Source organism: Elgaria multicarinata, chromosome 7 (assembly GCF_023053635.1).
Source record: "Elgaria multicarinata webbii isolate HBS135686 ecotype San Diego chromosome 7, rElgMul1.1.pri, whole genome shotgun sequence".
NCBI lineage: Eukaryota > Metazoa > Chordata > Lepidosauria > Squamata > Anguidae > Elgaria > Elgaria multicarinata.
In genome coordinates, this window is record NC_086177.1 from 92,184,405 (window position 1) to 92,197,606 (window position 13,202).

Here is a 13,202-nt window from a genome sequence, read left to right on the forward strand (position 1 = left end):
TTCTCTTTCTTAGGCACAGGATTCTAGAAGGTGTGAGGTTGTTAGGCTCTATCATGCCCTAAATTTATCATAAAAAAGATGTAAGTGTATTAGGGAAGTGATTGAGAGTAATTTAGTGATTTAGTCAATTTCCAGGATACTCCATGTAGATGAATGGAAAGTAGGTGTGATTTAATGCCTCTGTCCCATGAACCTGTGGGGCAGAGACACTGGGACTATGTGATGGGGAATTTGCAGTAAGTGGTGTGGGGCTGAAATAGAAGGAGGAAAGGGTAGCAATATCCAGTACCAAGTTCAATATAATCCATTGAACTCTAAAGCTTAATTTATGATGCTTAGTGGCTCAGAAAGCATGGTACATGCCAAATTAGAATCTAGGGGTGTGCACGGACCCCCCGCTCCGCCCCACGGGCTGATCCGAAAATTTCGGATCGGCCCACTCCGCGCCGCTCCGCCCATACTCCGTTCCTCTTTGCCGTGGAGCTCCGGCTCCGAATCAGAGCTCCGCAGTGGAGGGGAGTGGCGCCATGTAAGGCCGGGAGAGGAGGCCGGGGTGTGTGTGTTACCGGGCTTTGCTGCCGTCGCCGCCCAGTAAGGGACCAAGGGGGAGGGGGGCCTTACCTGCGTCCATCCGCGGTCCCTCGGCTTCTTCAATTGAGCCTGCGGTTCAACCAGGAAGTCTGGGCCGCAAGTGCAGCCTAGACTTCCTGGTTGAACCGCGGGCTCAATTGAAGAAGCCACGGGACCGCGGACAGACGCAGGTAAGGGAGAGGAGGGGGGGTTACCAGGCCTTGCCGCTGTCGCCGCATGGGCGACAGCGACAGCGGCAGGGCCCGGTAAACCCCACTTACCTTTCTGGCAGAGCTCCGGATCGAGGCAAAGGATCCACCTTCACCTCGATCCTCTTCGCCACGCTCCGCCGGCCCTCCAATCCTCTTCGCCTCTGCCTTAAGGGCAGGTGAAGCCCCCCGCTCCGCTCCTGCTTCTCTGGTTCGAGGAGAAGCGGAGCACATCCCTATTAGAATCCTTGATCCTGTGTCCCAATGTGGGAAGGATTTCATAGTATGATGATAATTTTTCTGAGATTTTTTTCTGTGGTATTTTTTTTAATGTGCAAGACTGCACAGAAAAACCTGCAGAGGGAGAATCTCGATGCAATCATGCATACAATTCTAGCAAGATGAACTTGTATGCCGTTTAGCTTATGCATACACATTTTGGTAACACGTTGGAAATAAAGTGAGGGAAGCCCTTGGTACAATTCCAGAATTAATTTTCAGAAATTCTCCCAGTTAAATTGAAATTCATTAGACGTGAAATGAGGGCATAGAGAAAATGATAAAGGAAATAAATGGGGGATGTCTGCTCATGTCTGCTAAAACCTTGGATTGCAACATAATAAACATGCAACACAAGCTATTAATTGGTGAGGTTGGAAATCTCCAGAGCTGTTTCTCAAGACATCATGTCCTTATGCAGAGTTGCAAATGTCTAAAAGAAGTTTTACTTTTACTGGTAGAAGAATGAAGCACCAGCCTGTGAGAAAGTTAGGGTTTTTTTTGTTTTGTTTTTTGCAACCTGTGGTTACTATTCCAAAACGTTATGGTTAAAAGACCATTATATTTGTACATTTCCTGTTTTCTTTCTCTCTTGGGGTGGAGAATCTCCTCATTAGAGCTCTGTCCCAAATTTTGGGGTGGAGCAGTCCCACTCTGCACACCCCTAATGCACAGTGTTAATTGTTGGCATATATATGATATTAATTGTTAGCATTTGAAGTGTCTTTCTTACCTTTACTTGTAGTATAACACTAAATGTGCTTCATAGTTGATAAAATGTTGTTTCCATGGTTACACACATTTTGTTTTTTGTATATTTAGAATGGTAGGTTTATTCCATATTGAATGAGAAACAGTTTCACTGGAATGCACGCTTCACATTTGTGGTTAATTTAATTCCCTTACCTTAGAGAATGTGGTTAATTAAGCTATAACTATTAAAGGACCACTGTCTAATTAGAAATCTTTTCCTGCTACTGTACAATGCTCATCAAAACTGAACAGAGTGTTATAAACATCAAGCAGTGAAAGTCTGGGAAAGAACAGCTGTGCTATCCATGTAACAAAGAGAAACCAGCATACACAAAGTTCTCCTACTTCATCCTTGCAACAATCTTGTGAGGTAAACTAGGTAGAAAGAAAATGATTGGCCATCCACCAGGCATCAAGGCTGAGTGGAGATTTGAACCTAAGTTAGCCTGGCCAAAACCAACACTTCAATACTCATTACAACATCTATGTTATAGTAAATAACGTATAGCCAGTGTGGTGTTGTGGCTAAAGTGTTGGAGTGGGAGTTGGGAGATCTGGGTTCTAATCCCCACTCGGCCATGGAAAGCCACTGGGTGATTTTGAGCCAGTCACAGACTCTCAGCCCAACCTACCTCACAGGGCTGTGTGAAGATAAAATGGAGAGGAGGATTATGTATTCAGGTTTGGGTTCCTTGGAGGGAAAAAGGAGGGGTATAAATGCAATAATAAATCAAATAAATAAATAAATAAATAAATAAATAAATAAATAATTGTTCCAAGTCATAAAAGAAAGAAAGCTCTTGGTTTAGGCTCAGCTACATGCTACACATTTAATGTAAACATGTGGTTTAATCCTTAGATAAAAGGGGTTTGCTGCTAAGACATATTCATATCTATGGCCAAATAGCATTTTTTTGGTCAAGCATTCAACTATTACTTCCCCAAAGCACCAGACCTACCATTTTTTCAAGACAGTCTAACAAAGGGCCCCACTTTTATAGCTCATTTTAAAAAGGTACACATTCTATACATTTTTCCATGGGAGAGTCAGCTACCCTTTTGCTGCTTGTAAATTTTGTGTTTTCTATTCAAATGGCACAACACTTTAAGGTATTCCATAACCTGTCAACCTCCAGGCATCATGTGTGCCAAATTTCAGACAGTTTTGACAAAGAGTTCCCATTTCATTTAGCCTATGTTATATCTGTCAATTTACTGCTCACTCGCTCATTCTTCCACTCCATTTAACCTTTGGGTGACTTGTGCTCAGGCTTTTCCAGTTTTTTTTTTATCCCAATAGAACAATGGAAAAACTAACCAAACTGAAAATGAATAAATTTTCATTAAGAAATTAGTTTGATGATTTCTCTTTCATTTTCAAAACAAAACTAATGAAATAAATAGGATTTGCTCACTTTGTTTTCTATTTAGTTTTAAACAAAAAGGACATCTACATTCATGCATAGAACACTGTTTCAGCAAATGGATTCCACTTGCTGGATTAATTTATTGATTTTTGTACTTATTCAAAGTATAGGTAACTTGGTACTCTGGGATGATGTGGAAGGTAGCTTTGATCATCTTTGGAAAGACCTAAATTGGATGTCCCGGAAGAAATGTCAATAGACTTGAGACACATTGTGCTCATAAATCCTCTGTCCATCTGTGTGGTTTCCTCTCTTTGTACTTCTTTAACTCAGGTCATTAGATGGTGTGTGCAGATAGATAGATGAATGGATGGATAGATAGACAGATTGATAGATAGATGGTCATTCACATCCACGTATATTTTAAACACAAGTAAGGGGAAAATATCCTCACGCACACAAGTAATACAAATGTATATAATCATAAGAGACACTTTTACTGGCCCAGACATGAGCACACAACTTCCTAGATAGTGAAACAGATAATCAAATACTGACATTAAGTAAATGAAAGCTTGTAAGTCCGACTGCATTTTCCACTCTAATCTATAGCATTGATTAACTGTAGGACTGTCATGGGTTTTGTAGAATGTCAGAACAGAAGCCTTTGCAGAGAGCATTCTTGGCAGTTATTATTATTATTATTATTATTATTATTATTTATATAGCATCATCAATGTACATGGTGCTGTACAGAGTAAAACAGTAAATAGCAAGACCCTGCCGCATAGGCTTACAATCTAATAAAATCATAGTAAAACAATAAGGAGGGGAAGAGAATGCAAACAGGTACAGGGTAGGGTAAGCAGGCACAGGGTAGGGTAAAACTAACAGTAGAAAGTAACAGTGGAAGTCTGCACAACATCAAGTTTTAAAAGCTTTAGGAAAAAGAAAAGTTTTTAGTTGAGCTTTAAAAGCTGCGGTTGAACTTGTAGTTCTCAAATGTTCTGGAAGAGCGTTCCAGGCGTAAGGGGCAGCAGACGAAAATGGACGAAGCCGAGCAAGGGAAGTAGAGGCCCTTGGGCAGGCGAGAAACATGGCATCAGAGGAGCGAAGAGCACGAGCGGGGCAATAGTGTGAGATGAGAGAGGAGAGATAGGAAGGAGCTAGACTGTGAAAAGCTTTGAAGGTTAACAGGAGAAGTTTATATTGGATTCTGAAGTGAATTGGAAGCCAATGAAGAGATTTCAGAAGCGGAGTAACATGGTCAGAGCGGCGAGCCAAGAAGATGATCTTTGCGGCAGAGTGGTGAACAGAAACCAACGGACTGATGTGAGAAGAAGGAAGGCCAGAGAGAAGAAGGTTGCAGTAGTCCAACCGTGAAATAACCAGTGCATGAACAAGCGTCTTGGCAGAAGAGACAGACAAAAATGATCGAATCCTGGCAATATTATACAGGAAAAATCGACAAGATTTAGCTACTGCCTCAATATGAGGAATAAAGGAGAGCGAGGAGTCGAATATAAAGCCAAGGCTACGAGCTTCCTTGACCGGAGTAAGCGTAACATCATTGACAGTAAGAGAGAATGAGAGATGAGGAGAAGGTTTAGGAGGAAAAACAAGCAATTCAGTCTTTGCCATGTTAAGTTTGTTCTCCATACATACCGAGTTAATCTGGGTCCTAATTCTGTGACCAATTACTATATGTGAGCACTTAATTAAAATTCCTGGGAGAGAATTGATACCTACTAGTTATGCTTTAACAATGTATCTTTCATCAAGCAAAGCCATATCAGTACATTGTAATTCATCCCAAGCAGCAGAAGACTTTCCTGACTCAACTTGGAGCTCTGACAAATTCTCTTCCTCTGGCCAGTCACAACTTGTCACACACACACAAATGCCTGCACATGCGCGCGCACACACACAAACACACACAAACTAAATACAACCCACCAGCCATGTATCATGGTCTGCTAGGTGCTAACACACATCCTTTTGCAGTTCCTGGCATGCAGCACAGCCAGGGAATTTAGCAAGACCTTGATCATAGAATCATAGAATTATAGAACAGTAGAGTTGGAAGGGGCCTATAAGTAGGGTGACCATATGAAAAAGAGGACAGGGCTCCTGTATCTTTAACAGTTGCATAGAAAAGGGAATTTCAGCAGGTGTCATTTGTATAGATGGAGAACCAGGTGAAATTCCCTCTTCATCACAACAGTTAAAGCTGCAGGAGCAATACTAGAGTGAGCAGATTTAAAAGAGGGCAGGGCACCTGCAGCTTTAACTGTTGTGATGAAGAGGAAATTTCTCCAGGTTCTCCATATACACAAATGACACCTGCTGAAATTTCCTTTTAAATACAACTGTTAAAGGTACAGGAGCCCTGTCCTCCTTTTCATATGGTCACCCTACTATAAGGCCTTCAAGTCGAACCCCCTGTCATACATGGCTGGTGTGGACTACATTCAGTCTGGTGTCCCATGCCCACAGCATGATGAAGGGTATATTTATCAAGGGGCTGGAGCAACTCCCCTATGGTAAGTTACAATGTCTGTGACTGCTTAGCTAAAAAAAAAAAAAAGGCAAGTAAGGTAACACATGGTAGAGGTGTACAAATTGATGTGGAGAAAGTGGATAGGGACACCTTTTTCTCCCTCTCTCATAATACTAGAACCCAAAGGGGGTCATCCCATGAAGCCGATTGGTGAGAGACTCAGGACAGATAAAAAGAAGTACTTCTTCACACAGCACATAGTTAAACTATGGAATTCGCTACCACAAGATGTATTGATGATCTCCAATTTGGATGGTTTTAAGGGGAAGTAGGACGAATTCATGGAAAGTAAGGCCATCGATGGCTAATAGTCCTGATGGCTATGTGCAGTATGTCTCTGTACACCAGTTGCTATGCAACATGAGGAGGAAGGTGCTGCTACACTCATGTTCTACTTGTGGGTTTCCCATAGACAGCTAATTAGCCACTGTATATAGAATGCTGGATGAGATAGGCCTGTGATCTAATTCAGCCTGGCTCTGTTATTATTCCGAAAACATTGGCTCACTAGACAGTGGTTTTCAGATTTTGAACTTTTCCACATCAGCCTGTCTGATGGAGGGAGATGCCCCTGCATTTCCATCATAGAACACCACATCTTGGAGGATTAAACAGGATTATAGAGCAACAGCATACTAGGAATTTATGGGACACATTTTAGGATGCACACTCAATTCACAGGGGGTACAGACTGGGCTTGTTAGGCCTTACTGTCATCCCACATGAACCCACAATGTCACCGTAAACATACTTAACATTTTCATGTGACTGTGCATTGGAGGAAAGATTAGCAATCCTGGACAACAATTCGGAAACCCTTGATAAAGTTTTGAAGAACTTTAACTCTCTCTTTTTCTGCCACAGAACACTAGACACGTGCAAACATTGATCTTAGCCAACACACACAATTGATTAGAACTGAAATAGATAGAGAGCTACTTGTATGCTTGTGCTGAAATCTTATATCCACTTACCTGGGAGAAAATCCTATTGAACTCAATGGGGCCTAATTCTGAGTAAACGTTGTATGTTAGTGTACTATTTACAGAGCCTTACCCTGAAAAAAACCTTGAAGGAGGTGGAACTTTTCTGCTTCCTTTTCCTATTACTTCTCTTAGGAAGATAAGCAAGCTCTAAAAAAGTCTTTCATGCATAATCTATAACATATGTACAGTAGAGAAAGGTCAAAGAATTTGGGGACATCATCTGCCTTGACAGAAGGCAGGTATTCTGCCCTTTCGTGCAGATCTTCCCAAGCAAAGATCAAGTCAGGTGAGATAGGCTTATGACTTTCAGATTGCACACAAGTTTACTTATTCATAGGGCTATTGACCATAGGTCTTGTGCTCAACTGAAAGCATTCCTGGGACAATTCAACAAAATAGTTTGGCTGCTGAAGGCATTAAATATTGACCACTTGAAATATATGTAATGCGACATTACCCTTAATGTGCCTCTGAAATATTAGCCGACTGCTAACAGTGAACATCTGCAGTCTGTACACCTTAATCCAGAGACTGGCATAATTCAGAGACTGAAATGTTGGTGTCTCATGCAGGTTATGAGGCTAGATCCAAACTTTCAAAGTGAGCCCCCCAAGGATAGATTGTGGTAGTTGAATATATCTGCCCTAGTATTTAGTTCTGTTAAGGAGTTAGGGGCTTCTCTATGTCCCACCACTGGAAGCTGTTCTGGTAACAGCAATTGCATTTCCCAGCATTCCTGTCATCTGGTGACCTTCTGTAGCATGAAGCTACAATCGCTGTGAAGCCAGCTGGAGCAGGAAGGGGTGGGACAGATCTTCCTCCTTTCCTCTATTCCACCTTTGACAGAATGCTAGGAAAGAGGAGTTTGGAGATGGATATGTGGATAGGAGGGAGACAAAGAGGCTGGACCTAAGTCCTTCTCTAGGTCAGATGAATATCCAACCCAGAGAGAAATTTTGCAACCATAATTGCAAACTGATGAAGTTCATATATCTAAGCCCAGAAATAAGAATTGTGGCAACATGACTAAGAATAGCTGACTGATTGATTGTGGCTCTTGTAAGACTTTGTCAAGATGACAGCTTCCACTCTTCCAAAGGGTTTTGTGCTGTAGTGCTAAATAAGATGTGTGTGGGGTGGGTACTTGTGTGCACGGGGACTTCTTGTTCCAGTGCACTGTGCCACCCATGCTATTCTTGCTAGTCCCTGATTTGTAGTAAGTCCTTACCATAGATATCACCATGGTCTCTACATGGCTTCCAGATATCAGTAGTGATGAACCAGAATACCTGACACCCTAACACCAACATCAAAAATTGGGTTGTCTATGGCTACAGCTGAATCAGGACTTAGCTATATGTGTTTGATATGCAAAGTGATGGAAATAGATATTTAGAGACAATAGGTTGGATCCAGAATTAGTCATACTTAGAGTAGACCTACTGAAATCAATGGGATTTAAGCTACTCATGAACTGAGTCTAGCCAGAGTACCAACTTCAGACTTAGTCATACTTAGAGTAGACCTACTGAAATCAATGGGATTTAAGCTACTAATGAACTGAGTCAGGCCAGAGTTCCAACTACTTATAGTAGACTTATTGAAATCAATAGGATTTGTTAGTCATTGAACTAAGTTTATTCATTCATTTATTTATTACACTTATATACCACCCCCATAGCCATAGCTCTCTGGGCGGTTTACAGAAATTCTAAAACTGAGATAAAAACAAGTATACAAAATTTAAAATTCTAAAACACAGTCAAGTGACTCAGCAGCTAAAGCTTCACCTTCAAGTTTAAAAAAATCAGTCTGAACTCCCACCCACACCCACAATAGCACAGTGAGTCAGGTGACTCTGCAGCCTAAGCAAAGAGAGAGCATTTGAACCTTTTATAATGAGGAAAACTGAACACAAGCCAGGAAACTAAGAAACTATTGTTTGGGGGAAAGGCGGGGAGACTAGGAAAGGGGAGTGTGTCTTTTGCGAAAACCCAGAGGGCCATATTGGGATCCTTGGAGGGGCAGATTTGGCCCCTGTTCTTGAGGTTCTGCACCCCTGGTTTAAGATGACTAGTCCCAATTGTATATGACAGGGCAGAATTAGCACTGGGGTCATGTTCACACGGAACTTGCTTTGAGGATTGCTTGCTGCCATACAGTTCTTCAGGTTGTAGCCCAGTTTCGCCCTTCTACCCATCCAAACAATTAATGGAAACAAGTGTTGTATCAGTATAGTTTGCGGAGTTTGCAAGATGCAGTTCTAACAATGGGTGCCCAGATGTCTGGAAGAGCAGAAACAGGGGAAAGGAAGCTACTTTTTCTTATGCTTCAAGATGTATGGAAGTGCATTAAACCTCATGCAACTGCAAACAGCTTCTTTCTAGATGTGTATTTAACTTTGCTACTCTAAAGATTGGTACGGAAATGAAATCATAGAAAGTCTAGATTTGTTTAACTGTATGATTTTATCAGCATGAAAGTTTTTTTTTAAAAAAGGCTGATGATTAGACTGCCCTGAAAAACAGTAAGATTCTGCCAGCTAATCATCCAAAGAGACATTGCAGTTCACCTTGAACTGCATACCTGGGCAGCATGAGAGAGAGAAATAGCTCATCCTCTATAGCAATAATCTTTCATCTTAAATGTCTAAACATTTGTTTTCTCACTGATGCTCAGAATCCTTAATTACAAGTGGTTAATTTAGGCCTTTCCACAAGAGCAATTAAGTTGAAATATTTCCACGGAAAGCTTCAGAAGCAAAGTTCTGTGGTCCGAAGATGTACTTTGGAAATGAAAGAAATATAAAATATTTTTTATATTTTACACCAATTCTGCAAAGGTGGGGGGGAATTAACCACCTCTTTGGATTCTGTCCATCTTGTTCACAGATCATAGGGCTCAAGGAAACTTTCAATTTCCTTTATCTTGTAAGAGCCTCATGGGGAAAAAAATCATCTCCAGAGTTTTTCAATAGGTTTCCTAAGTTTAACCATCTTACCCTTCATTGAAGCTTAACAGAATAGTACACTTCTGTTATACTTGAACTGGATATACTGTAGGTACACTTGAACTCTCTGTCTTCATCCTCAATGTTAATATAATGAAACTAAAACTTTAACAGAATCATCACTAATGTGCAGAGCTCATTGGTTTGAAGATCACATTTGGTAGGGATGAATGAGAAATATGTTTCAATTCAGTTTTGACCAGGATTTACCCAGTTCATACTTTCCCGTCTGAACATGGACTTGAGCCCAATCTGCAAACACACACAAAGATGCTTTAATCAAAGGGAGAAGAATGTATATGTTTCAATGATGATGTACACAACTGATGCATACATTTGAAAAATATATACATGAAAACACACACACATTTTCATGCTTCCCTTCCCCACCCCCCACCAAAGACTGCAGTCTGATATAGACATGAGACAGAATTAGCTTCAAGGTGGAATTTGGAAAACTTTGACAGACGAGTTTTGCTTTGATATGTTTTGGAGAATGTAATGAGTAAATTGATTAGGCAATGGAAATAGTCCTTCGTTACAAAGTAGTGAGTGAGCAATACTGACTCCATTTTGAGGCAGCCAGAAAGCCAAGGCATCTTCATCCCCTTTCTTCAGCATAGATGGGATAAAGGCACAGGAATGAGTCTGAGAGCAATCACACAAGGCTAGATCAAGCAATTCAGTTTCTAATAAACTTCCTAAAATGCTTTCCCCAGAGACAAAGGTGGGGGTAAAATTGAGCAGAATACGAATGCTGGATGGCAAGAGCGATATCTGGTAATATCAACTGGTCATGCACCTGCAATGTGTTCCTACTGTTGAACTTGAGCCTGGACACCTTTTAAGACAGACGCTAGCATCTATTGTCTGCTTTTGTTAAAAGAATAGAAATAGTAAGACTTTTGTTTAGGCAAGTTCAGCCATCATTCCCAAGCACCTTCTTTTGTTGTATGAGATGAAAGGCTAATATTCTCCCATAGCAAATAGCATCATTTCCAGCGCTTATGAGCAGGGATGCCACTGATTTTTTCTAAACATTATAAGGACTCCCAGGTTTGGAGAGTCTCCCTTTTTCCAGAGGCATGGGGCCATGCTGCTGAAATCACTAGGTGCCTTACCCCCACCCACCAACTTCAGGGGTAAGGTGCCACACTGCTGCTGAAATCACTGAGCCTCTCCTCCCAGAGGAAAGGCTTCTGCTCCTTCCTCCCCTTCACTGAGACCAGGAGCAGCAACACACACTAGTTGCTGTCTACAGGAAAGGGCTTCAGTCCAGGGAAAGATATATTGCTTTTAGAGATTCCCTCCCCTCTTTCCCCTGCTGTGTGTGTATGTATGCTCTAAGGCCGTAGCTAGACCTAAGGTTTATCCCAGGATCATCCCGTGTCCATCCCTTCCTGAGCGCTGGATGCCCTGTGTGGCACTTAGATGAACAGGCTTGACTCCAGGACAATCCTGGGATAAACCTTCGGTCTAGCTACAGCCCAAGTCTCAAGAAGACTCCTTCTCACAGTCTTGAAACTACTTTTAAGACTCTACTTGCTCTGCTAATTCCCCCAAAACTAGCTGGTGCATTTGAATCTGTTTAAACCTCAATAAATGTTCCATTGTGACATTATCCTCTTCAATAGTGTGGATGTCTTTGAGTAAGAATCGCCTTACTTAGCCACAGACACTCTAGTGCCAATGTCTAAAGATTCCTTATAAGTGGGTATGTAGGTCTCATTAGAACATGTGTAAGTTTGTACTTGAGTCTAATGAGAGCACATCTCGTAACACCTTAATGGACACAGTCATGAAGGATGCTTGGGATGGGTGAGAATTTGGGTAAGGCAGAAACCCTGGAGTGGGAATGAATATGGATGTGGACAGTACCACAAGAGAGGACAGGACTAGGAAGATTAAGATGATGGGAATAAGTTGTAGCGAAATGATTGGATGGGGGCTGATCAGGGTTGGATATACCAACCTTGAAGGTTTCCCAAAACGTTTCAGTGGACATCAGCTCTGTCTTAAGATTTGTGAGAAGGAAAAGATGGATGAACACTCAAGAATCATCATCTTTATTCACCCTAAGATTGTTGGGTTATTGTGCCAGAACTTTTCTCTCTCTGGAACTCTGTTTGTGCTCAGAAACAAACACACATCACGCAGGTCTTACACAGCAGAGCTGGTTTATTTCCTTCAGGCTTCTGTGCAGTTCAATTCAGTAAGCAGTGATCAGTTCCATTTTACACAAGTGAGAAACTATATACACATCTTACACAATTCTTATCTACATTACATACAGCTGTGATGAGGCTAACTTAGAATCTTGGCAAGGTTCCCAGAACAGCCTCTATCTCAAGGTAATTGCCCACAGATAGACTTTCTCTGTTTAACCCTGAGATAGCCATACACACACAATTTTAATGACTAAGCAAGTATTTCTTTTCATATACTTAACAAAGATAACCTTATAAGGGCTGTTATAAGGTTATAACAGCAGTTCAGTTATATGGCAGTTCAGACACATTAAAGTAATCTAAGCACAGTAAAAGGAAGTGGTTATGATGAACAGGTTTCTTCAAACAGCATGTGTCAGCGGGAGAGGCAGACATTAAACAGGCCATAGCTAGACCTAGGCCATAGCTAGACCTAAGGTTTATCCCTGGATCATCCAGGGGTCAAACCTGTTCATCTAGGTGACACACAGGGGATCCAGCCAAGTCAAAGGAAAAGCTGAAGCATGCTTGATGCTACACAGCTTATAAGTTAGTTATGCTTTCACACATTTGGGCCATAGCTAGACCTAAGGTTTATCCCAGGATTGTCCTGGGGTCAAACCTGTTCATCTAAGTGCCACACAGGGCATCCAGCGCTCAGGCAGGGATGAACCCGGGATGATCCTGGGATAAACCTTTGGTCTAGCTACAGCCTTGGATAGTTCTGCCATATTTGTAGTTCGTGAAATAGTGTGCATGAAAGAGTAGATCCTCCTGCAACACATTCAGTACAGGTTCATGGGTTAAGTTGCTAACCTAGGCCATAGCTAGACCTAAGGTTTATCCCTGGATTGACCAGGGGTCAAACCTGTTCATCTAGGTGACACACAGGGGATCCAGTGCTCAGGCAGGAGCGAACCCTGGATGATCCCAGGATAAATCTTAGGTCTAGCTGTGGCCCCAGTCACAGTTGCAATAGTTTGAACACCAATAAAATATAGCACAGTAATCCATAGATTTGCAACATATGTAACTGCATCTGCCAATCTAAGATTGGATGTACTTCTCATGCATGAAATCATAAAAATGAAGGATGCAATCCTGTGCATGTTTAGACAGAAAAAGGATTACAATTCCCAGAATGCCCCAGCTAGTTTTATCACATAAAAAGCCCCCTGCCCTTTCATAAGATCATTAAGTGCACCACTGATCTGGCTGGCCACTGCTGAAGACAAAGTCTGGGGCAAGACTATTTTTTTGT